Source organism: Trematomus bernacchii, unplaced genomic scaffold (genome assembly GCF_902827165.1).
Source record: "Trematomus bernacchii unplaced genomic scaffold, fTreBer1.1, whole genome shotgun sequence".
Taxonomy (NCBI): domain Eukaryota; kingdom Metazoa; phylum Chordata; class Actinopteri; order Perciformes; family Nototheniidae; genus Trematomus; species Trematomus bernacchii.
Window position 1 is genome coordinate 10,405,072 of NW_022988043.1, and position 26,829 is coordinate 10,431,900.

The 26,829-nt window shown below is 39.7% G+C and overlaps 1 protein-coding gene and 1 long non-coding RNA gene across 2 annotated transcripts in view; one reads left to right on the plus strand and one right to left on the minus strand.

The window, feature by feature from the left end:
• Window positions 1-26,829, minus strand: part of gpat2 (glycerol-3-phosphate acyltransferase 2, mitochondrial) — a 153,779-nt gene that overhangs the window by 109,964 nt on the left and 16,986 nt on the right. The window lies entirely within an intron of this gene.
• LOC117472480 lies at window positions 2,736-3,526 on the plus strand. The gene is made up of 2 exons (XR_004554935.1): window positions 2,736-2,776; window positions 3,379-3,526. It is a non-coding gene; the product is annotated as an uncharacterized LOC117472480 (long non-coding RNA).

Genomic DNA, 26,829 nt, shown 5'->3' on the forward strand with positions numbered 1-26,829 from the left:
GGATTTAGAAAATGTTTTTATTGATTTAAAAAATAGTTGTATGTATTGATTTAAATTGACATGCATCCGCTAAGAGAAATAGTCACTAGACACTTGACACAGTGGCTTTAGGCAAAGCAGAAAAAGAACACTCAAACCGAGAGATGAGTTATTATTACAACGTGACTTCACTATTATTTAACAACTGTTTTTATTGGGTTCTTTTATTTGGGGTTAAGTATAGGTGAATTGCACTAATGTGGGAAGATCGTGATGTCTCCTCCGATCTGCTTTATGATCTTCTTTCTCCCGCTGTGTAGATTGGGGGACCGCCGTCCTCTGTCTTCAATGTTCGACATTGCGTGAAACAGAGGATTTCGACATTCTGTATTCATTGCTTACTTCCTTAAACCTTTTCTCCTCCTTATCTCTTTCATGACTTTTTATTTAATGCTTTATAACAGCTGTAATAGTTCGTTTAGAAATCCTAGAAACACTTTTACGGCAGCTCTCATTTACGGTAACTCCTTCTGACGTCATAGCTACCCACGTATAATATATAAACAAAGTCTTGGCTTTCAGAATATGAAACTTGTTTCTGCAAATTTAGATGATAAATACAACTATGAAGCTTGTAACGGCATAATTACAAGCGGAGAACGGAGTAATTTAACGTTACAGCAGGCATAACAACAGCCAGTGTTTATTTTATTATTATATATAGTCGTTATTCATTTGTTTTAAAGCTCAATAAGGAAGATTTAAACTTTCACACACGTTGACCGGCGAAAAACTCTGCCCGGTTCCCTCAGCCCCCACCACGTTGAATAAACAGAAGGCTGCTTTTGTGGAGGAAGTTACAGCGCTACGTACAGGCCTGGCATATGTACTGCAGCTTTTTCCAGCGGTATCCATAAATCTCTTAATTTTGACCTCAAAGTGCACCAGATTGATGCATTTAACTTCAATATAAAGAAAAACATCTTCTGTTGTAACAACAATAACATTATAAATAGTAACAGAGCTGAACATGGTATTGCACATTTAGCTTTCAGTGTTACTGACCCGAGATGTTTTTATTACATGAATTAAGGTGACTGAGGCTTTTTAACATAGACTTTTCAGTGTCCCACATACCGTTCACCATCCCCCACCCCCCTACTGTATGTTGATTTTTGACTTTGTTTGCCTACATGTAAATGGGTGGCATTTAGTACCTACCCCCCTCTGAGTGAATACCTGCTTAGCTACTTGGCACTAAGTACAGATATGTCTACCCTTTCTTCTTAGAGTTAGCCAAGAGGCTATTTTTCATCTGTAGTTAGTTAGATTTTAAAAGTCAATCTAAAACACATTTCATTTTAAACAAGAAAATACAATACATTTAAAACATGCAACATACACTGTAAACAAAATCTGTAATCTAGGCAGTAAATTGCTGTATTACCCACAGTCATTTACTTTGAATTTGTAATACAGTGTGATACTGTACATTATGCTGCACTGTGGGAATATTATCCTTAGGCGGGAAATGTATGTAAGCTGGAGTCTGAAATAAGCTAAAAATATGTATTTCTTAATAAACTAAATAGGCCACCATTGGTAGCAGTTCGCATTATATACTTCTCAGTAACTGCTCCCCTTAAATTAAATGTATTCTGTAGATTTTGGAGATTCATTAATGCATTTATTGCCATCACCATGCTTTTTCAAGACTCTTTTAAATTCTATCATTTTATAGGCCTATTTAAGTTTCACTTTTCTGAAAATAACAAAGCAGGGTTGAGGAAATATTCCCAACTGCATCTTCAAAAGTAATCCAAATAGCTACATCAGCATCTAGCAAATGAAAAGCTTTCTTTGTAGACACACAGATCAACTGTAGTGGCACAGTGTATATATATATGCTATATTTAGGGTCGATATGTGTAGAATTTACTTTAAAATAGCAGATCACTGTGACCGGATATAGTTTTTTCGGCTTAGTGAACGTGTGTCTCTTCCTCCGCGGCTCCTCCGTGCAGAGAGTTTGCAGCGGTGTGTGTCAGCAACGTGCAGTCAGGGGAGGCACGGATTGGCCGTCGGGAGAGTCGGGACTTATCCCTGGCCAGCTGTGAGTTCTGGAGAACAACACACCCCACCCCCCCCCCGTTGACAATTCACGAGCGTCTAACTCTCTTTCCCCCCCCCCGTCGCACCTTCTAACAGAGACCCCCCACATATCAAATCCCAATTTAACCCCTGGCCTCTGGAGCAGAAATTAAAGAGTTTTAAAAATGTTTACGTTTTGGTAAGTTTTTAGGGAAATGTTGTAATATTGCAACGTTGGCCTTAGGTGGGAGCAGAATTTCTGTATTTCTACTCACATTGTCTGAATAAATATATTGAACAACTAAGGGTTAATTTGCAGGATTGATTGCTTACTTCTTGAACGCCCTCTTGGAAAATAGTGGGAGGGCTTAACATTCCCAGATACTGGTCTTTGGCAGGTCTTAGGCAGGTAACTGGCAGGTAGTAGGCAGGAAGCAGTAAGCTGGAGTCTGAAATAAGATGCTCCATCTGTAGTTGCGAGGCTAATACACATGTATCATAGTTTTCATTTCATTTCAATATAAACCACATGCCTTAACCTTTTCCCCTGCCACTACAGTTTATAAGAAACACTTAGATCAATCTGCGACCGTCACACATTGTCATCATGTAACTATTTTGTTCTTTTATTTGCCTCACCAGAAAACAGTCCCACCTCCTCTTGAAGACATTTTGCCTCCTGCTATGGACTTCAGGTTCACATTAGGTAAGCCCTTGAGTGTGTCAGACTAAAGTTGTTGTTTCAGAGGTTAATTCAAGACGTGTTACGTTTACATTCTAATATAATGAGCATCAGGTAAACGTACCCATTTCTATTTTTTGAATCACTGATGGGATGGAGATGTAAACTATGCAGCACTAGTGTCACCACTCAAAGTCATATTTTAAAACATTATCGACTCCATCATGGAACCTTTGGACAGAAACGTGCCATGCCCTGCATTCATGTAGACTGGCCTGCGCTCTCACTTATGAAGATAAAAGTTGAAATAATCATCTGTTCTTATTTATTCTAGGACCCATGTGCCACTTTTATGTAAATCTCTGAGCATGAGGTGGGGTTAAAAAGAAGTAGTTGGACATTTTATGAACTATATCAATATCATGACTATGTGGTTCATTTTCTTACAAACCAGCCTTTTATTTGATGACTTAAACCCCTTGTAATGCATGTGAATAGCACCTCTGTTACCAGCTAATGTAAACTGTCTCGTTTTGTTTTCAAGACAGATTTGATTTTTGTTGTTGAGGAAAACACATGGTGTGTCCTGATTTGTACTCAATGTAGTGTTTTGTTTGTATATACAGGGAACAGCAGAGGTCGAAGTGCAACAGGCTCGTGATGCATAGCATGAAGTTATACGTTGCCCACGAGCCAGATGCAGTTGGAATAACCATCAAGTAATAACCATGTGTCTCCATGTATGTTAATGTGTTGTGCTTTTAAACAAACTTGTTACTGTTTTGAAATAATCAAATTTTAATAAAAATGTATTAACATGTCCATCATGTTCCCTTTTTTAATTTATTTGTTTAATCTGCAATGTTTCAATGCTATCAAATATTTAAAGGGTTGGATTGAAATCAGGAAGAGTTTGTCGTATATAGGTTCCGGCAACTCAATTGTGTTTTATAATTTACTTGATTTATTCTTGTCTTATGTGGTTCTTAGCAGATTGTTATTTGCATTGGTTACACTTAATATCTTGGCTTTTAATTGTAGGCTCAACTCGTCTTTTCACCTGCAGAAAAAATCACATTAGTGAGTTTACCCAACTCCTATAATTGCTTGGAACCACTTGACACATATTTTTTAAGTTTTAGCAAAGTAACACGTTCTTGAGTATAGGAAAACTAAAGAAAGTACGTTTCACCAACTCAAAAAATGCAAACGTTGACTAAACTCTTAAAATTGCTTGGAACCACTTGACACATATTTTTTAAGTTTTACCAAAGCAACAGTTTTTACAGTGTACTGCAGGGGGGGGGGCGTGGGAAGAAATTGTTAACAAACACTGCTCGAAAATAAATCTACAAAATTGAGAAGTTTTTAACACAGCCGTCAGTTAACCTGTTAAGCCTTGAGCCTGTTTTTCAGGTCTCAGGCTCGAAAATGACATTCCCAGAACAAATGACCATATCTTCCCTTCTAAAAGGGTTAAATTAATAATCTTTTTTCTCAAAGTAATGATAAACCTGTGAGTTGGATGTAGAAAAGTCAGAATCAATATAGATGTTTTTTATTTTAAAGAAAATTCAGATTTTACATAGTAAAAAACTGTAAATTATAGTGTCCGTCCAAAAATTATTTTGTACTTATAGTGAAAACTACCCTTGGATGATGGTAAGGTAGACTAAAAGCTTTAGGAATCCAAAGTACAACATATAATAAGTACCCTGTATCAAGATTGATGCAAAACAAGTGACATTTGACCTTTTGAGAGAGATTTAGCAAAAAACACTCCACCTCTGAGGTGATTTGGGTGGAAACGTTTTTTTTTCATATCTCTGGAACCCATTGGTCGATTTTGATGGTTGACACCTCTTTCTGACCGTTAGAGCCAATAGAATCGAAGGGGGAGTCCCCCACACACACTCATTGTGAAACAAAAAGGTGGGGGCTTTGCGCATGTAATTTTGCATTAGAGTGAAGCTATATTCTAGCTCTGACATCTAGAAACGGAATAGCATGGGTTATCCGTCTTATTGCTCATGGATTATCAGAAATCATTTCAAAGGGACACAGACACATTGGATTAACCTATGGATTAACTTCAGCAGCGTTTTTATCGTTTTAATGCCATTGAAGACCACTTTGGAGAGACTACAGAGCCAAGGTAAGAATGTTAGCATTTTTAGCTACCTAGCGCCACATGTTTTGATGTCTGTTTTTGTTTATAACGTCGCAAATTCGTATAATTCAGTGATAATGAGGGTACCCATGACGATGACGATTCTGTGTCACCTCACGATGTGAATCGATGTCATGGATGTGGAGAAAATATAAATAATAAGGTTTTGTGAGTGATTTTCGGTGCAGTAATCTGTTAGCATTTTTCGCTCGTTGCTAATTCAGAGGCTCAGTGTTAGCATTGTGGGTTTTCTTTAAAAAAAAAAATAAAAAATGATCAGTTAGATGAGTTTCTTCCCGTTACATGGATATAAAACATTCATAGTTTATTAAATGAACATGCCCTCAGACACTGTTTCCTGCAAGATGTTGCGGCAGTGCCCCGGTACCGGGGTCTCTCGGGCTTAACAGGTTAAAAGAAAAGTGGATGAGCCTACGACAAGCTTTACAGCAACTAAGCCCAAATCAAGAAAGTATGATGAATCATACATCTCCCTTGGCTTCACATCTGACGTGGTAGGTGGGGAGGAACCGGAGCCAGCCCGACCCATTAAGCGACATAAGCGGCCGCTTAGGGCCCCGCAGCCATTACTGAGATTTTTTTTTTTTTTTTTTGCTAGGGGGCCCCCCTAGAAAAATATAAATAATCTCAGTACACCGTCGCCGTGATAAGTATGTTTAATTAATTGTAGAGATGTCCCGATCCGATCACGTGATCGGGGATCGGAGCCGATCACGTGATTTTCAAAATATATGGATGTTATGTGACAGTATTTCTGAGAAAAAGTCAGCTGAAATGGTGGCATAGTTGCCACTGCTTTACGTGTCAACAGCATGTTTGAACGTATTTGCAGCAGTAAATGTGGCTGTTTGGCCACTGACGTTGCCATAACAACACCTGAATTTAAATGTGCAACCTCTTTTTGTGACAGATTTTTGCATGAAATTATAATTCTTCTGAATGATATTCCTATTGACAGCTAGTTTCTATGTGAACTTTAGGAGATGGACAGCCAGAGAGAATAAATGAAAAACAGTTATGAAATACTATATGACAAAACAAGAATACAGTTTAAGTGATTTGTAAAATATCCATAAAGAAAAATCTGTTTGCAGTTCTGTTTCATATGGGTGTTGAGAGATGTATCCATAGATCTCTTAATTTTGCTCTCAAAGTGCACCAGATTGATGCTTTTAACTTCAATATTTAAAAGAAAATCTTCCCGGGGGAGCAAGCCCACGGACCCCCTTAGAGGAGGTTAGGTCCACGGTGTGTACATGCTTATTTATACAATATGTGTGCTTATGCTAACATCATAAGACAAAAGTTGGTTCCGTGTTGTGTGTAGTGAGAACGCGCTAGAGTGAGGGGGGCCCCCAAGCCAAAGCTTGCTTAGGGCCCCCAAAGGTCTAGGGCCGGCCCTGGGAGGAACGACCAGTGTGTGTTCTCTTGTTTCAAAACCTTAGCAGCAGAGAGCATGAAACCAAACAAGCTGAAACGTCACTTGGAGACCACACACCCCAATGATGTGATGAGAATATCGTGGTCAGCAGATCTGCTTTGTTAAAACAGCATCTGTCACATATAATGCTCAACTTGCCTCGTATTGTAGTGTAGGTGTTATCCCTGAACGAATACATTTAATTTGGGCGCCAGACAGAGGAATATTTAATATAGCCAGCTGTCAAAAAATAATATGCTTAAACACGCAGAAACAGAGGGATAGCCCGGTGACCTAGCTACTGAAGTTTACAAAGGAAAAATAATAATCAACCAAGTCACTTTCAACATAAAATGTCTGTATTTTTAATACAAATAATAATCAGTACATTAAACAAACAACTCATGTCACAGACTATTTACCAGAAAAACTTAAATCCAGTAGATACAAAAACACAAACAAATAAGTAAAATTAACTCACAAAACATCAATCACTTATGTGACTCCGAGAGCCTACGATTGTTTAAATCATGGGGATTGACTGTGAGTGAGTGTGGGGGGGAAGAAGTCTTTTTTGTCCTTTGTCACTCAGTTTAAGAGTGTAGTTCAAGGGATAGGGATGTGTGAAAGTAAAGTTGTAAAGTTCTGTTTTCCCAGTCCAGAGTGTGGTGTGTGGGTGTAGAGTGCAAGAGGAGGGGAAATGATATTGGTGTAGTGAGAATAACTTTTCTGAGGGTGACAGGCCAGAGTAGATCACCGGATTGCAGGGTTTAACTGGGAAGGGGAAAGTTAAATGTTTCCCCAACAGCTTCTGGGTTCAGTGGCAAAACTCCCCAAAATAGCCTGATTTCTCTGATGAAGTCCACTTTCTTCCTTGCTAGATCCGACTTCCTCTTGGTTCTTTCTCTTTTTTAGTGGGAATGCTGATACAGCATTCCAATTATCTGTTATGCTACGCACGAAATTCTTTATTATTCCGCCGGGTTATTTTGCACCTCTTCTTCTCCCACATTCCATATCGCAGAAACTCCGTTCAAACATCAAAACGTTCAGCTCGGTCGGGAATCGATGGCTATTACTTTTCATAACTTTCATAATTCCAGAGATACATCCCACTGCTCCTTCATACTTTCATTCAGAAACCTCATTCCAACTTTAAAATGTTACACATCATTCTGACATTATTCGTGTATCACAACTTTTAAATCTGATTCATACTTTTAGAGATATTAAACATTGTTCAGACCTTGGTAAAGAGGCCTTCTTCAGATTTTAGAGTGCGTGATGTCACAGCTAGAGTGGAGGGCAGATTTAATTTTGCCTTCATATTTTCTTTTAAACCTGCCATAATTCCCAAACCATAATTTTTCATGAGAAACGTAGGAAAACATCCCGTAGATTGAAAAATAAAAATAATTAAGCAAAATAATTAAACAAAATGCCTCTTGAGGGCATGAAGTGACAAAAACTTTCAACATGTCTCCATTAAACCCCATTGTAAGTTCAGCCTCATATTTCCCCACCACAGCAGCCGCACACCTTTAGTTAATCTGCCAAAAAGGCCACATTATTAACCCGAAGGTACACAAAAAGTACACTTCAGATGCTGAAGTTCCTTGACATGCTTCACACTTTGAAATTTCACCGATATCTGTTACGGTTCTTCAACAAAACGTTCACATGTAAGAGGTTTATCTCTCATTCAGAACAATGCAAATGCTCTCCTATCACCATGGAAACCTTTGATCTCTGGACACGTTGTTAGCTCAAATATAAACACCTGTGTCATGGAACACGATGATGTCATAACTCCAACTGACATGCCCAGAGCAGCAGACTTCAGATAATGGTTAATGATCCTGCCCTCAACAGCTCTACATCAATTATGGGGTGTCATCATATGCCGTTTCCATGGAAACGCATCCCTCGCCATAAAACACGATGTCGCTGTAGCTCCAATGGACACGGTCCGGTCGTCCCACAATCTTCTCCTGTATATCACCTCTCCATGCCTCAACAGCTCTACGTCAAATCTGACATCTCACCATATGCCGTTTCCATGGAAACGCATCCCTCGCCATAAAACACGATGTCGTAACGCCTATGAAAAGGGTCAAAACAGCACCAGACTTCAGATAATGGTTAATGGTCCAGCCCTCAACAGCTCTACGTCAATTATGGGGTTTCATCATATGCCATTTCCATGGAAACGCATCCCTTGCCATAAAACACGATGTTGTCGTAACGCCTATGAAAAGGGTAAAAACAGCACCAGACTTCAGATAATGGTTAATGGTCCAGCCTTCAACATGTTTATGTGCCATTAGTGAGTTTTCCTCAAAAGCTGTTGCCATGGCAACGCATCCCTCGCCGTAAAACACGATATTGCTATAATTCCTATCAACACATCTAAGCGTATTATGGGGTGTCATCAAATGCCGTTGCCATGGCGACAGATCATTCGCCATCAAGTTAGTTCAAAAGTTTGCAGTTCAAATATTCTGCTGCTTTTCCAAGCCTTTTTACTTTCTTTTCTTCTCTTATCACACATTCAAGCCCCCAGTGTTCATGTATCATTTCAATCTAAATTCTTCACTTTCTTCTTACACATTACATTTCAGCATAGCAGTTTAGCTTTTCAGCATAAAGCATTCCCACTAGCAATTTCTTCAGGAATTGCATTCTCTAGTTGTTGAATGACATGCTGTCCTCCTTTTAACAGCACACAGGTGCCAATCATTTCCTTGATTGGTTTCCTCCAGCTTCTCTCAGGGGTGGCTTGATTAGCCACTCCCCTTTTTCTCAGGGAATCTGTCGGAGTGTTTACTTTTTCCCCTGTCCTGCTACACTATAAAGTGGCCTATCGTATCGCCCAGTCTAAAAAACCACACACCATCGCTGAGAAGCTCATACTCCCTTGCGCAATAGATATGGTTTCAACTTTGATTGACGAGGCAACTGCCCAAAAACTCAAAGCCATCCCCTTGTCCGACAACACAATTGCTAGACGCATTGATGAAATCTCAGAAGACATGAAAGAGCAGCTTGTTGAGAAAGTAAAGGACAAACACTTTGCGCTCCAGGTAGACGAGGCTACAGACAGTAACAAGGACTGTCTGTTAATTGCATATGTCAGATACGTGGATACAGATGATCTGAGCGAGGATTTGCTATTTTGCAACTATGTCCGAAAGAGAGCAACAGCTGATGAACTGTTCAAAAATAATCGACACCTGTCTGAGTGAAGCCGAAATGAAATGGGTGGACTGTGTGGGGATCTGCACAGACAATGCCCAGGCTATTGCAGGAACACGAGGAGGTCTACAGTCGCTCATCAAGCGTGTTGCACCGAGAGCAGTGTCGTCCCACTGTATAATACACAGATGCCCCTTTCACACCAACGCGGTTCCAGGGAGGGGAACGATCTTGCCAGCAAGTTTAATGATGAACACTTCCTCATGAAACTGGCCTACCTAAGCGACATGTTTGTGAAGCTAAATGAATTGAATATGCAGTTGCAGGGCAACAATACACACCTTCCACACCTGGCAGACAAGATATAATCCTTCACACGGAAACTGGACATGTGGGGCAGGAGACTAGAACGGGAGGATATCGACTCATTTGAGAATCTCAAGGCATTCATCGAGACCAATGAGCTGACTCATTTCAATTTCTCTGCAGTTTCGATACATTGGTTTAAGTCTTGCTTATCGAACAGAAAACAGTGTGTTTCGGTCAACGGTGCCAAATCCCCCTACCATGTCAACCCTGTTGGGGTTCCACAAGGTTCCATTATTGGACCATTACTGTTTTCACTGTACATTAATGACTTGCCTAATGTATGTCCTGAGTTGAATGTGCAAATGTATGCCGATGATGCGGTCATCTTTGTACATGGCAAAAACACTGAAATTATCTCATCCTGTCTCTCTAATGCTTTGGACAAGGTTCAACACTGGCTGAACAACATTTGCTTACAGTTAAACGTAAAAAAAACAGTATGCATGATGTTCAGTAAACGACCAGTCAAAATAGAAGGATCCAATGTGTTTTTAAACGGAGCAGAATTTGAACTAGTCTCCCACTTCAAGTATCTATGAGTCATAATGGACTCGAACTTGACTTTTAAGAAACATATTAAGAAAGTATCCAATACCATTAAATTCAACTTGCAACATTTTAAACAAATTAGACCTTTCTTAACTGTCAATGCTGCAAAGTCATACCTCCACTGTATGATTCTATCCCACATTGAATACTGTTTTACAAACTGGTCGTTTGCTTGTGCCACAAACCGTAAACCGATAGAACAGCTGTACAAGAGAGCTATCAAGGTGTTTGACAGAAAGCCTTATTCATACCACCACTGTACCATCCTTGAAAAACACAATTTCTTGAGTTTTGACAATTTTAAGTCTTTTAAAAGTATGTACTTTATTTATAAATGTTTATATGGACTGGCCCCCCCTCCCTCCCTTAGGGGAATTCATCCACAAAAAACACACTAGACGCTGCACTAGGTCAGAAACCAGAGGAGACTGTGAGGTCCACCGTAGACGGACAACTTTTGGACAAAATGTCTCCTCCTTTAAAGGCAGCTCTTTCTGGAATAGCCTCCCAACTGAGATACAGGAGGCGTGTGGCGCAGTGGATAGAGCCTTGGTGTTCGGATCAGGGGAGCACAGGTTCAAACCCCACTGCAGTCAGCATGTCGTTGTGTCCCTGGGCAAGACACTTTACCCCAAATTGCTCCTGTGGGGATTGCCCACAGTATTGAGTATGTAAGTCGCTTTGGATAAAAGCGTCTAACAAGTAACATGTAATGTAATGTAATACGGGATTGTCCCACTCTCAATAGCTTCAAAGGTCAACTCAAAGAATGGTTGAGAAACAAACATCCGTGCAATCACCGCGAAATGCACTTTAATACAGGGGTATCTCCTCTTGCACTTTATGTATCTCTTGTATCTTCTCTCGCACTTTATGTAGCTCTTTTATCTTCTCTTGCACTTTATATGTCGTTGCTGCTATATTGTACTGCCATGTGGTAAATACTTGTATATGCTGCTCATGCTCTTTCTGCATATCATGTATTTATTTTTGCTATGTATATAAATGTCATGCTCTTAAATGTTGTATGTGAGGGATTACGGATGGAAATTAGCTCAAAGCTAAAATCCGGCATATTTACATTTGAAGCATTATTTGTTTAAAGTGTTCATCAATGTGCATTGTCCCTTTTCAAATAAACGATTAAATGAAATGAATGAAGTGCATAATGTGGACAAGATCATTGTGGCAGTCACAACTGACTCAGGCTCCTGTACTGTACATGACTGAATATGAATATAGCAGAAACACTGCGATAAAGGTAGAATTATTAAGGGATTTAATCAGTGGCTGAATACATTTCTACAATAAAAAAATATACTATAGAAACACCTCAGATATCATTCTTCGTGTCCAGTAATCTCCCTCTAACCGTATCTCTGCCGTACGACTTCATATTGTCAATATTCTGTTAAGTATGTGCCTCTCACTTTAAACCCCTAAGCTGCCAACCTCCACTTCACCATAATTATTTTTCCTCTCATCCACACTCCCCATCTCTCCTCTGCCTGTCTCATACTTCTCTCTCACCACAGCATAGGGCTACTTAACACCATTTTAACTCCAGTGATAAACAACAGACTAGTCATTCCTCTATCAATCAACATCCCTCCATCCCTGCTCTCTGAGGCTGTGCAATTTCCCAGTCCTCTCAGGGTCTGATTTACTTCCTCCTCACTGTCTGTCCTGGCTTATTCTCTCCTCGTCGCTTTTTCTCTTCACTAAATCTGTGCTGGGTCAGCTCCTCTCCTCTGCACGTTAATCTGAGAAACATTTCCAATTCACTTCTTGCAGCCCCCATCCTATACAAACAACCACTCTTTCACACTTGTTTCTCTGCAGAACAAGTAGGAATTCTCCTGAAATTATATTAAAATAAACTACTCCTACACCTGAGAATTGCTCATGCATATTTAATAGCACCTTAAATATCAATCTCGTGGAAATCTAATAACAAAAAGAAGATAAAGCAACAGAGAGAATACCGTCAGCATATTGTGAATAAGTTGCGCTCAAAAGACTTAAAACATAATAACTGCTGAATGCAGAAAAACACTTGCAAAAGGATGTAACACAAACCATACCATTAGATGCTACCTTGGGCTGTTCGTACCATGCCTCCTCCATTAAAGCTTAAAAAAATAACTGGGATGAAAAACGCCAAAAACAATCATCAATTTACTATTTGAAAGAAAGTAGTTTTCGCCCGCAGCCTCTGTCTCAAAAGAATCAAATTAACTAAAACTTCTGATATTACATTTCTCCGCCAATTTAATCAATGTAGTACAAGGGGAAAAGAGAACGAGAAAGAAAAGACAACAGCAAGTAATTTGAAAAACTATATCTTTCTAGAGGGTTTTTCTACAGCGGGCACACTTTCTGCCTCTCCAGCAAACTCGATGTATGAGGGACAACGACTAAAATCCTTGCTGTGCTATAAAAGTTATTTCCGTGTGTGTGTGTGTGTGTGTGTGTGTGTGTGTGTGTGTGTGTGTGTGTGTGTGTGTGTGTGTGTGTAGAGGCTTCTCAATACTCTAATTTCCCCTCCTCAACTCCTTGACTCCTCGGTCCTCCGGTAGTGACCCGGAAATGGTTTTCCGCGCGCCATGTTGAAGGACATCTCATTTCTCTAAATGCACATCGAGGACCGAGCTTCGAGCATCGAGGAGGCTCTCTGGAGGAGCTATAACCGAGGATACACTGATGCATCCTCCACGGCTCCTCCGCGGATGCATTTCCGGGAACGGTGGAGGCGTAACGCACGGCCGGACTTATCTCAGCCAATGACAGCTCTGCATGCATCCCCTGGATATTATTTTAGTAACTGCTTTCATCGCGATGTTTACAGTGAGAACAGCTGTGAGGTCCGTGCAGAAAGCAGAGCAGTGTGTATAATATATATCACTCAGTATAACAGGCCTACATTACTCTCTGTATTTGTATGCTGTAGTTTAGTAGATATCTACAAACAAAGAGTCGATATTTTTCTAAGACCATTTAGTGCTTCACATAATAAAATACACAACGGCTGTATCCTATATGCTTTAGGAGCTGTAGGTGTGTGTGGTACAGTGTGTGTGGTACAGTGTGTAGGTGTGTGTGTGGTACAGTGTGCAGGTGCGTGTTGTACAGTGTGTAGGTGTGTGTGGTACAGTGTGTAGGTGTGTGTGGTACAGTGTGTAGGTGTGTGTGTGTGGTACAGTGTGTAGGTGTGTGTTGTACAGTGTGTAGGTGTGCGTGTGGTACAGTGTGTAGGTGTGTGTGTGGTACAGTGTGTAGGTGCGTGTTGTACAGTGCGTAGATGCGGCGGACAGACAGGTCTCAGTTGGTTTGGTGTCCTATGCTTACTTTTAATACTTGTAAATACAACTTTTGCCCCGTAATTTCAATTCCCCATTTCAGCGACCAGAGAGAGGGGGGGGGGATATATCCAGTCTCTGATTGTGTTATGTTATTATGAGAGTGCTCTCATACTTTAAATTGTATATATTTATATAAATATATGTGTGTGTATATGTCCGCATCTGTAGCCTGTTATTGTCTCATTATACCGCACTGTCAATTAATTAAAAGTAAATATATAAGTGGTCATGAACACATCTGTCCATCAGACAGAGGGCTGCTGTGCCTCCTGTCATCATTAATGGACGTCTCTTTAAAATGACCGCTCAGAGGAGAGGAGTTCTCATTTCTCTAACCGCCTGCTGCTTCCCCTCCTCTCTCCTCAGTTCCCCTCCGACTCCTCCGCTCGCATCTCCTGTGGGCGGGACTAAGTCTCGAGGATAGGAGTCGAGGAGGGGAAATTAGAGTATTGAGAAGGTGTGTGTGTGTGTGTGTGTGTGTGTGTGTGTGTGTGTGTGTGTGTGTGTGTGTGTGTGTGTGTGTGTGTGTGTGTGTGTGTGTGTGTGTGTGTGTGTGTGTGTGTGTGTGTGTGTGTGTGTGTGTGTGTGTGTGTGTGTGTGTGTGTGTGTGTGTGTGTGTGTGTGTGTGTGTGTGTGTGTGTGTGAGAGAGAGAGAGAGTGATAGAGAAAAAAACTCCCTTTCATTCCATTTGACAACTGGACTGTTGGCAAAGACTATTGAGGTTTAATTTCAACAAAATGCAACATTTCCGGTCATCAGTGTTCAATTTGACAGTGACGTACACAGCATTATGCTAATACTGTACACTTTGTTTTGTTCCACTGCTGACTTTTTGGCTTGCATTGCCAAATAGCAAAGCAAATATTGTCACGGCCCCCCTGAAGCATTAATGGCTTTCCAGCAATCTTCTTTCCTCTTTTCCTTCTGTTTACTTAACTAATCTTTGCAATTGTAATAATTCAGGCTGAGAGGCTGGAAAAGGGTGATTTAAAAGTAATTTGTGTCAAATCAAATGGCGATAAGTGCCACATCTTGGCAGGTTATAATTTGTAAATGAGACAAAGTTGATGATTAAATCTCTCAAACACTTGGTTGTTAATGTGACAGAAACTATTTTTGTGATTTAATAGGATACGGATATGCTGTATGATTCAGGAAAACGTCTTGACTTCATTTGATTATGATGTTTTAGTACCCCATGAATCAGAACAAGCTCATATCGCTTGTAAAATTAGTATTGTACCTGCTCCAAATGTGTGACATGAGACTCATTCTGTGAAAGTTCTCCAGTGCTCCTTTGACAGCAAAATTAGTCTGTAAGGAATAAGTCCCAAAGACAAATTTACATGGGGGTGGACAATATATGCAAGGAACGTCTTACACTATAATGGAATCCAGTACAGGCCCCCTGCAGTAACATTACAACGGTCCTATAGTTGTAATATCCGTCTTGAAGGCCCCATGGCATCCTTCATGTCTTCCTGGGTTTTGTGATTTATTTTGATTCAAATTACTTGAGTGCAAACTGTAAAGGCCATAGCAAACAATTACCATCAGGTTAGAAGTTTGAAGCGCTCCGGTGATAACTGGTGACAACAACTCTACACTTAAACCCGTTTCAGTAGCTAGCTACAGTGTTTGTTACAAACATAACAAATCAACAGTTAGTAAAGTTTACTTGCAGGTTGTGACCTTCCATCGCCAAATTTAAATGAACAGACTATTACAGCTTGTAACCATAAACAGACCTCGACACTTAAAAAAACGTCTGCAATTTTTTTCTTCTACACAACTTTAAGGTGAAGTTGGTGAGCATACGGTGAGGGTGGTTCAGGAAGTATCCTAAGGAACAGTGGTTAGAAATATAATTTCAGCCATTTGTTCTTCAACTCCTTTTCTTTGGTAGTCCAAACTAAAGTCCACACATAGGGCCAAACAGCATCTTTTCGACATGGTTTCATAGATAATATGCAAGCCAGTCAGCCGCCGCTTGGGTTAGGCTGTTAACACATTCAATAACAGGAAAGGGAAACCCCCCAAAAGTATGATAGGGCCTCTTTAACCTGTTCCACTCTGAGCCTGTTTTTCAGGTCTCAGGCTCGAAAATGACATTCCCAGAACAAATGACCATATCTTCCCTTCTAAAAGGGTTAAATTAATAATCTTTTCTCAAAGTAATGATAAACCTGTGAGTTGGATGTAGAAGTGTCAGAATCAATATAAATGTTTTTTATTTTAAAGAAAATTCAGATTTTACATAATAAAAAACTGTAAATTATAGTGTCCGTCCAAAAATTATTTTTTACAGATAGTGAAAACTACCCTTGGATGATGGGTTAGTAGACTAAAAGCTTTAGGAATCCAAAGTACAACATATAATAAGTACCCTGTATCAAGATTGATGCAAAACAAGTGAAATTTGACCTTTTTAGAGAGATTTAGCCAAAAACTGGGCCATCTGGGGTCATTTGGGTGGATTTGACCTATCTCTGGCCCCCCTTGCTCGATCTGGTTGGTTGACATACCCTTGTGACCGTTAGAGCCAATAGAATCGAAGGAGGATACTCACATAGACACACATTGTAAAGAAAAAATGTTGCCGCTTCGCGTGTGGAAAGCGAAACTAAACTGGAGGAATGTCTCCTTCTGGAGTTTGGAAACTAAAACGCAGTTGTATTGCTTATGGATTATCAGAAATAATTTCAAAGAAGGCACAGACACATAGGATGAACCTATGGATTAACTGCAGCATCGTTTTTTTATCGTTTTAATGCCATTGAAGACCACTTTTGACCAAGGTGAGCCATATTTACATGTTTAGCTTCTTGGCTCCACATGTGATGATGTACGCTTTCGTTGATAGCGTCGCGAATGTTTATCACTGAGTGTTGAGGTGGGCACCGTTAGATTCAGTGTCTCCAGGACACCAAAAAATAGTGTTTGGTTGTGCATCTAGGATAAGTAATAAGGGAGTTCTGAGTGAGTTTATGTGCCTTTGTCGGTCCCGTTTTTTCGATCGAGGCTAATTCAGAGGCTGAGTGCTAGCATTGTGGGTTTTTTTTTAAAAAAAAAATTAAAAAGATCAGTTAGCTGAGTTTCTTCCCGTTACATGGATATAACACATTCATAGTTTTATTCAATATTAAGATTCCTTAGACGTTGTTTCCTGCAAATGACGCGTTTATCCGCCCGGTACCGGGGGGAAGGCGTGAAACAGGTTAACAGTCTGATTCTGAATTCACTCCCAACAACACTGTCCTTCTATGTTGATGTGAACAGGAGACAATGTTACTGAACATAATTATATTAAAGAAAAGCATAATGATTGGACTGAAAAGCATAAAGACAAGCAAAAGCATGTCTTGGCCTTATTAGTTCCTTTTTTGTTTCTGCTGTGCTTCCTGATCTATGAAGACAATGTTAAGCATTCTGGACCTTCCAGCCCTGGCTCCTGAACAAATGGACTGTCCAACCATCCATCCACTTGTTCATGCCTATTCCGTAGGGATCTCATGATGTTTATAGGCCAGAAATAATATGTAATCTCTCCAGCATTTACTGGGTTCGATTCCAGTTGGACCTGCCCTCAATAACTCTACAGGGAGCCAACCAGGAAGCATCCTGACCCAGTGGCCGAGCAGAGACATCCTGTTAAGAGGCTCAAGCTTGCCGTTTATAGGGATGCATTGTTCCATCTCTTTCAGTCCCGACACCAATACAGATACCCAGGCTTTGGGTATTGGCAGGTACAAATCCAATAACAGTGATTCATTAAGCCGTAAATCCTCACTGTGTGAAAGAGACTGGGATCATTCTTTTATGTGAAAGACGACATCAGGCTTGACTTCAAAATTGCTTTACTAATGCATTCATTAAAGTAATCGTATTTTGATACCAGTTCAGTCAATTGTCACCAATACCCAATCCAGCCATTTGAGTCGGTATTTTTTCCTGGGTAACGAGCTCATTATAATAAAATATATGTTCCAAACTAATCACTTATTCATGACGAGGCAGAACAGGTGCAGAAAATCAATGGTTATCCTGCATGAGCCTTTGCTAAAACCTTAGCTAAAGTGGACCTATCATGCTATATTATAATAATATAGTGTAGGACCATACCTATATAAGGCATATTTATACTTTTTTTTTTCCAAAATACCAAACAGATCATGCATTTTAACCATGCCTCATTTCTCTCAAATTGCACTTTTTTACCCCTGTTTTTGCAAGGGCAGATTCTGTGAGAACAGCACCACCTACAGGCCTGGCATATGCACTACAGCGTCTCCAGCGCTTTCGAACGGCAATGGCCATCGATGTCTCCTGATTGGTGGAGTTGGCCCAATAGCCGTAGCGCCACTTTCCTGACGTCAGTAAAGTGTTCAAATCTGGATCAGTTTTTATCAGATCCGTTGCAGCCCCTTTTTTAGAGATTTGGGTATGGAGGAAAATAGAGAGGGTTGTGTTTTCTGACACTTGGTGAGTTCCCTGGAACACCGGGGACACATATTCATGTATAAAAGACGTACAAAAGTGCATTTTGCATGATAGGTCCCCTTAAGTTAAAAGATCATCATTATCCCAAGCACATGACTAAATTACACAACCATTCCCTTCAGGCCAAACAAAAACTAAGGAATCTTAGTTATAATCCATAAAGTTGACAGTGTGTGAGTTAAATAACCATTATTTTGCACATAGAGCTTTAGATTGGCTCTCATCGCAGTCAGGTGGGTGCAGGTATTAAAGAAACCTCAGCATTTACTTGATAGGCTGAGATAGAAAACATATCAGCATTGGCATATATTAATATGTTAGGAGTAATAAATAGCCTATCATAGTCTAATAATATAATATACATGTATATACTGTAACTTCATCCCCTTGTGGCAGTTTCAGAGGCTCATTGTATGGTCGGCTTACAGTCTGTTACTATCTAAAAAAACTGAATTTTGTTAAAAATAATAATATATGACCTATGTTAATCAGGGTATATGCAGGAATCCTGAAGTCAAATGTAATACCTTTTAAGACCTTTTTTAAGACCCTTTCCATACATTTCAAGACCTCATCGCCACTTCGAGTTTTAACCGGTTACATTGGCGACACACTTTACCTCACATTTACTATATACAGTATTGATCGTCCTTCTTCCTTATCTTCCAACCATTTGGACGCAAACTTGCATTCCCCCATAACGATGTTGTTTAACAACCGGCGTAAACGGACCTTCGCGCGCTATCAATCAGTGAGCGTGCAATGTCCTGTTCAGATGACGTCAAATCCAACGGGATGCCATAAATAAACTACAAAGAATCACACTACACACCTACGCAATGATTACATTCAGGCAAACTGTAGAATACAACCTCTTTGGACAATTTATATACTTATTGAAAACAAGCTACAAAATGTCATACCTTGGAAAATGCCGTTTAATACTTTTTAATACTTTTTAATAGCCTTAATTTTCACTACATTGATTTATCAACTTTTAATACTTTTTAAGACCCCGCGGACACCCTGTAATAGTTTGTTTATCACTTATAAACAACTTCATTTGAAATGCATACTGTTCCAAGTATTCTTTTATGTGCACTATCTTTATCACTATATTTAAGGTTTGCTTGTTTTAGTGATGGGAAGCTAACCCATCACCCTACAGGCGCTTGATTAGAGGAAACGGAGACGAAAAACAGTCTTTGGGGTTGGACATGACACTTAACACAATGCCATTAGTGCGCTCACACAAGCGTACACTGAAGCATGCACAGACACAAACACAAAGTTGAGAGTCCTGTGCAGCAGTTGATTAATGTAATGGGAATAGAGCAAAAATGCCCCCCAAAAACAAAACATGGAAATGCGAGGTCAGCAAATAGTGCTTTGGTGGAAGATTGTCTGTGAAAGAATGTAAACAAAAGAATAACTGGATCATGTGCTTATATTCTGAAAGTAATTGTTTAATCTAATTTCTGATTAACTAAATATGATATAATAGTGGAGTTTTGTATCAAAAACACAGATAAATGAGGCAACTAAATCAAAATGATTTCACAATATGTCAATATATGTTATAAGATAAGAGATAAGATAGGACTTTGTCAATAAAACTGTACACCAACAGTGAAGTAAAAAGAGCGATTAAAAAACTTTAACATCATTAATGTAAAATACTGTACAGTGACCAGCAGTATTTAGTAGTGCAAAAAAAAAAACGTAGTGGCAGATACGCAATTGCATGTTATTATAGAACATTATTAATAATAATAATAATATTGCACAAGTTATATAGCAGAGAGTGTTTTGTAATAATGGTAATGGTATTTATATTGCACATAGTGTTGGTGTGGAAGTTCTCAGTTCCCTTTACTGAAGGGTGAAGAGTAAAACGACTCCTGCTCCACTCCCAGGACAGAGCCTGCTCTCCTGATGAGCTTGTTAAGTCTGTTGGCCTCAGCTGTCTTCACCCTGCTGCCCCAGCACACTACAGCAAAGAAGATGAGACTGGAGACCACCGAGTCATAAAACATCTGCAACATAGTGTTGCAGACGTTGAAGGACCCGAGCCTCCTGAGGAAATACAGGCGACACTGGCCTTTCTTGTAAAGGGCGTCAGTGTTTTTTTAGGGCTGCCCCCTAATATTCGACTAATCACTAGTCGACTAATAAAGTCTTAATCGAGCAATTTATCATTAGTCAATTAGTTGAAAAAAAAAAAAATGTGAAGCAAAATGTACCATGCTGTTATAATAACGCTCTTTATAAGCCTTTGAAACTGAAACCATTTTGGGAGAAAATAAAATAAAGAAATATATATATATTTATAATCATAATTGTCATAAACGTGCGACGATTAGTCGACTAATCGCCTTAATTGACGACTATTGGCCGACTAGAAAAATCTTTAGTCGAGGGCAGCCCTAGTGTTTTTATTCCAGTCCAGTTTATTGTCTATGTGGACACCCAGAAATGTGTAACTGTCCACAATATGCATCTCCATGCCCACGATGGTAATTGGGCTTGGGGCGGTCCTCTGCGTCCTGAAGTCCACCACTAGCTCCTTCGTTTTAGTGACGTTGAGCTCCAGGTGGTTCCGACTACACCACTCCACAAAATTGTCCACCACACTCCTGTACTCAGCTCTGCTGATACAGCCCACAATATCTTCAACTAAAGTTAAACTTTGTAAAAAAAAAGACATGTGCCCTCCATTGACCTTTAACTTTATTATGTGTGAATTTCACAGTATCAGAGTAGTTTGTAATTTGGCATTCATGTCTTTATCTGCATAACATGTTTGGTGCAGCTGATCAATGGTATGCTTTAATTTTCAGGAAAGAATATATCAGTGCACCTTTACACCTGTTCAAAGCACAAGAGAATTAAAACTGAACATGCAAGGAAAACCCATCATGCGTCTTCTACAATAATGCTTAATTAAGACAAAAATGAAGAAAAAAGAATGACATTTCCTTATTCATAATAATGAATTAGACAGAAGACCCAATTGACCGAGAGTTTGGGGAAAACTGTACAAATGAAAAGCTGGCCCATGGGAATCCTTTTTAATCATCTGAAAAATATGGCAAATATCTTCCCCCAGCTTCAAATTTGAATAAACCATTCTAATAGCAAGCCTGCTATCCGAAATCAAGCCAAACAATGTATCAGTGATATGCGTAAAGATCCCAACAAATGCACTCCAGCTCCAAAGTGGCCAGTGTTAGAAGGGGAGAGGTCTAGATGACTTTCGCACAAAAGAGAAACAGAGATAGAGTGAGAATAAAAGGCAACAAATTGATAAATAGAAAAAGAGTGGTGTAAGAAGGGGACAGTCGAATTGAAAATGCTAACAGCAAGTTAGAATGAGAAAAATTACAAAAACACCACTCGAGTGTTAATTTAGTAGAGGTATGAAGCCACTCATGCACTATTAAAAAGCAGACTCCTGCAGGGATATTGAAACAGATAAACACTCCACAAGCCTCTCCACATCACGCAGATGTGATGGTACTGCAGGCACTATAAAGTGAAGTGGCAAAAACAATGCACAAACAAAGCATCACAAAGGACTAAGGTACACAAAGGCCACAGTGTGGAAGTGAATTGACGTCAGAGAGTCCTTGACGCACTACAGATTTTGCTTCTCAAAAACACACCCTCAGCTCATGAGTACTGAGGGGTCTCCATACTCCTATGTTGCTGATGACAATGAGAAGAATGCTATGCTTATGTAACCAACTCCATGACAATTATGAATTCAGTTAGTGCTAAAAAAAAAAGAGAATCATGATTTGACCAGGGCTCCTTTCCACTGAAAGTGCTGGTGTAGTGGCAGGCTTTTTTATTACCCAGAAACATGCATTAATCAACCACCCGAACCCACTTCACTTTATGACCTGCCCTTCTGAATCTGAGATTTATTCTTGTATTATCTTTTCGCGCTAATTTAGAGGTATATGAAGTGTGCAGCGGGCCTACTTCAGGAAGTCGTAACAAAACCAATATAGATATATTTTCTGGCGTTTGTAGGTAGTTTATTATAACTGCAACTTCTTCGAAAATATAATTGAATTTTTGGGGATTTTCTTTTTTGCTGATAGACAATAGGCGCTTTTACACCAAGTACTTTTCCCAGGAATAGTTCCCGGAACTTAGTTCCCCAGAACTTTTATTTCCTGGAACTATCTAGTAAATCGCGTTCACACCGGAATAAGTCCCTGAGGGAGCCGCTGACGTCACTTCTTCTTCTGCTTTGGGTTTACTGGCAGGCCGCAAACAACTTCACAGCGTACTGTATACTGACAGTTGGGGACTGGCTTCAGTAGAAGCTGCTGTGAGTCTTCCCAGCAGCTTCTACTGAAGCCTTCCGAGTAAATTCGCCAGAACGCCGACACCTCCTCATCACTACACCGCTCCCATGTTTTCTTTTGTGTTGCCATAAGTTAGTCTCTCTCCGTTGGTGCGCTGGGCTAATGCTAATGCTAATAATGGCGGCTTCACAAAAACGTTTCAGATTTTTACGGGCCGTGGTTTGCAATTCGCCCAGCCAATCAGAAATGGGAACCTTTTTCTCCTAAGGAAAGTCCCTGCTCTCTAGCAGGGACTGAAAAGGGGTGAAAAGGTTAGCAAAAAAAAGTTCTAGTTCCAGATTTTTTTGGTGTGAACGCAAAATCCCAGGAACTATCGGAACTATTCCTGGGAAAAGTACTCCGGTGTGAAAGCGCCTAACGTAGGTAAGGGGTTTGTCTAAACCGGGTAACAGGGGCACTGCGCCTTCTTACATTCGGCGTGTGCCCTCATACCAAAATGCCAATTTTCCCCATAATATTTTAAAGTGATGCCAGAAAACAATAGTTCTTCAAAAACTATAATTACTCGAAAAATATGAAAATCGTGTCAAATAGACCGTCAGACAACGTTGACAGCTTTGTTTTTAGATCCGTCCATCTATGAATCCTAACGTCTCATTAGCAAAATAATGCAGCCTTCCACCTTTACATCCCTCCATCCACAATTGGGGATGATAGCCTTGAGTGACAAACATCATCCGATTTACATGAATGTGTCGTCCACACTTGATTTAGAGCAAATGTTTGTTAAGGGTGTGTTCTCTAGCACAACATAGTGGACAAAGTCCGTTGTACATGATACCTAACATTTAATTTCCAGCTTATCACATGCAAGCAGAAATGTACAATACCAAGTCTCGGTCACTGTTGTCAAAAAAGCGTTCCTTCTGTCCCCCTGACACGCGTGAAAGTACCAGAACCCGTTCATCACTGCTTGCAGCTTTAATGTGAGTTTGTGTTATTGTTCCTCATACTAACCCTTACAGGTGACCCAATAAAATAAGGAACAATATTTGATGTCATTAAAATATGTTTTTGTACTTAATCTGTCAACGTTGATCCACGCTCGCAATTAAATTAAAGTGGACCTATCATGCTATATTTGAAATATATATATTGTAGGGCCATACCTATATAAAACATGTCTGTGAAGTTTTTTTTTCAAAATCCCAAACAGATCCCCCATTGTAGCCATGCCTCATACTGCTCAAACCCCTCTTTTGAAGCCCTGTTAGAGAAACTCAGATTTTGGGTCCTTAGCTTGAAAAAAAGAAAGAAGAGGAGGCGGAGCTAATGCCTGATCAGAATTCCACCGGAGATAAAGTTACATTTGGTTGTGATAAAACGCCATCCTGTTTAAACCACGTCAAGGATTATTTCTGAAACAGTATGGAGCTCAAATGCTTTTTCTCTTGCGGGTTTATCACAAGGTGAGTTCCTTTTAATATTTCCTGCTTTTTTAAACACATGTGCTCTACAGTACAGGTTAGCTCTGAGTGTTAGCGAGGCTTGCTAATGTAAACAAAGACGAGATTACGTCCAAAACACGTCAGGCATTGTTTCTGATAGCAACTTTCTGTGGGTCCGCCGCCGATTTGACGTCAAATCGACGGCAAATCTGTATCCGCTAGTTGTACCCCCATTTTTAAAAGATTTGGGTACGGAGGAAAAGAGAGAGGGTTTTATTTTCTGACGCTGCGTGAGTTCCCCGACGCACAGGGGACACATATTTAGGTATAAAAGACATAACAAAGTGCATTTTGCATGATATGTCCCCTTTAAGTAAAAAATGTCACCCAAATTAATCGCATTACCAAGTTTGCCCAACTTTCACCCCTATTTCCAGAGAATCTTTATCCCATGATTCGCATGGCAGTGAAGCAACACAGGCTACGTGTTTTGCTATCACTGGAGAACAGTAGTTACATTGTAAAGTGTAAAGTGACTACATTTCCTGTTAATCGATTGAAAGCACACATGTTTACCAATAGCACAATTTAAAGGTCCCCTATTATACTGTTTTTCATCAATATATTATAGTTCTCAGTTATATACAAAACATGTCTCTGAAGTGTTTGGCTCGAAATACCAAACAGATCGTGCATTGTAGCATCCCATAATCCCCTCTGTTTCAGCCCTGTTTCAAAAGTGCTGATTCTCTGTCTGTTACTTTAGATGAAAATAAGGAGCCACTCCCCACGCCCCTCTGAGAGATATTTGGTTAAAAATAACACAATGGTGCTCTAGGAGGAGATTCAGGTGATAAGGTGGAGGGTGTTACCTTGGTTGGTTATTGGCTAATGGTTACACAAGCCAAAAAATCGTTATGACTTCATAAAGTGGCCAAAATCTGATCAGCTCATTTTCAGACAGGTTTTTATGTATCAGGACAAAAAGTGAGCGAATACTTTTTCCTGAAACTTTCAGAATCTCTTTACACAGAGGGGACACATGTTTATGTATAAAATACATGAAAAAGTGGATTTTGCATAATAGGTGACCTTTAAGATGAATAGTTTTGCGAGATGGAGGGGTAGATCATGGCACGTGGTGGATGTGGCGAGTTGGTGGGGGTGAAGATAAAAAGATACTTATAGATACATTTGCACACACAAGACCAAAGATGCCCCCCCTCTGTCTCCTGGTTATATGAGTGTGACACGATGAGCAGCTAAGAGAGATAATAGCATCTTTGTGAGAGCATATGCTTGAGGAGATAAACACAAATAAGAAATAGGGCAAATGTGAAAAGAGAAGAAAATAATTAAGAAAGTCGCCCTCGAGCCTGTTCCTGTGGTTCTGTAGTCTCTGACACCTCAGGAAGAGGAGAGGGAGGGTGGGGGGGCTGTGTCAGTTGACTGTGGTGCAAAACAATCAGCGCAGAGGTACAATCAGCTCTTTGACTCAGGGTTTACCAACACTTAGTCTAGACCAGAGCAGGGACTGAGATATTTAGAGTGATAATTTAAACTGATGGCCCACATTCTTGGGTGTAGGCTAATGTTAGTGGATCTATTTGTGCAATGGTCTGCAATGTTACTGAAGAAATTATTGGGAATAAAAAACAAGTTACTAATAACTACAGTTACTAACCGGAGCCAATACTTTTAGTTAAACACGGATATCAGAATTTGAGGGTAATGGTGACACTGTATCTAAATCAAGTAAGAGTTTAAAGTATGACAGCCGAAATAAACATCTCTATAAAAGTACATTTATCAGGAATAATTTCCATTCATTAAAAGAAATGTAGAAATAAAACACGTAAGACACTAGACACTTATTGCCAAGATGAATACTACTTTTGAAAACCCTTTCAGCTATAGCACTCACAAACAAACTCATCCACATGAACATGCATGAACCAACTAACACACTTCCCTCAAGAGCACTCGTGTAGAGGGAGACAGATGCAATCATTGTCCACCAGATACCATGAATTACTGCTCCAGTTCCCTTGACACAAGACACTCACAAGGCACAGCACTTCAAAGAACCAAATGAAAATCAAATAGGCTATATCCCAGTTGGCTTAAAAAAAAGAAAGAAAACTAGGGCTGTTTTCCTATACACTGTACACATGTGATGTGATATTTGAGTGCAGTTTTGTTTAGATAGGCGGTCAAAACATAGAGAGAACAGTAAGAAAATGAATGTGATACAAAGTTCAGACGCACATATGATGAGTGTCATAAGTAGCACAACTTCCCTCTAAAGACATAATCAATTATAAATGCTAATAATATATTGTAACACTGAAGAAGTGACACTGCAACCAACTTCATTAAGGCTCATAAATACAATCGGCCAATTACCCAATCCAGGCATTGCTTGCAAAAGTATGAAAAAAATACGTCATTTAAATATTCTTCCAGACATTGCTTTCACTGACTTTTCTCTGTGCCATGTTTGTCTCACTCACAGGAAGTGAGTAGCGTGAAGACAGACAGGAAGTTTTGTTTACTTCATAGATGAAATGTGGGTCAATATAAACATACAAGTCTCAACCCTAACCTCATCTCCTATTTCTCCATTTTCACATACAAAATCTCAGTAGACCATACTCAAAATGTATTAAAAAAAGACATGTCATGGTGATGAACTTATATGATGACCTTATACTGTTGCTATG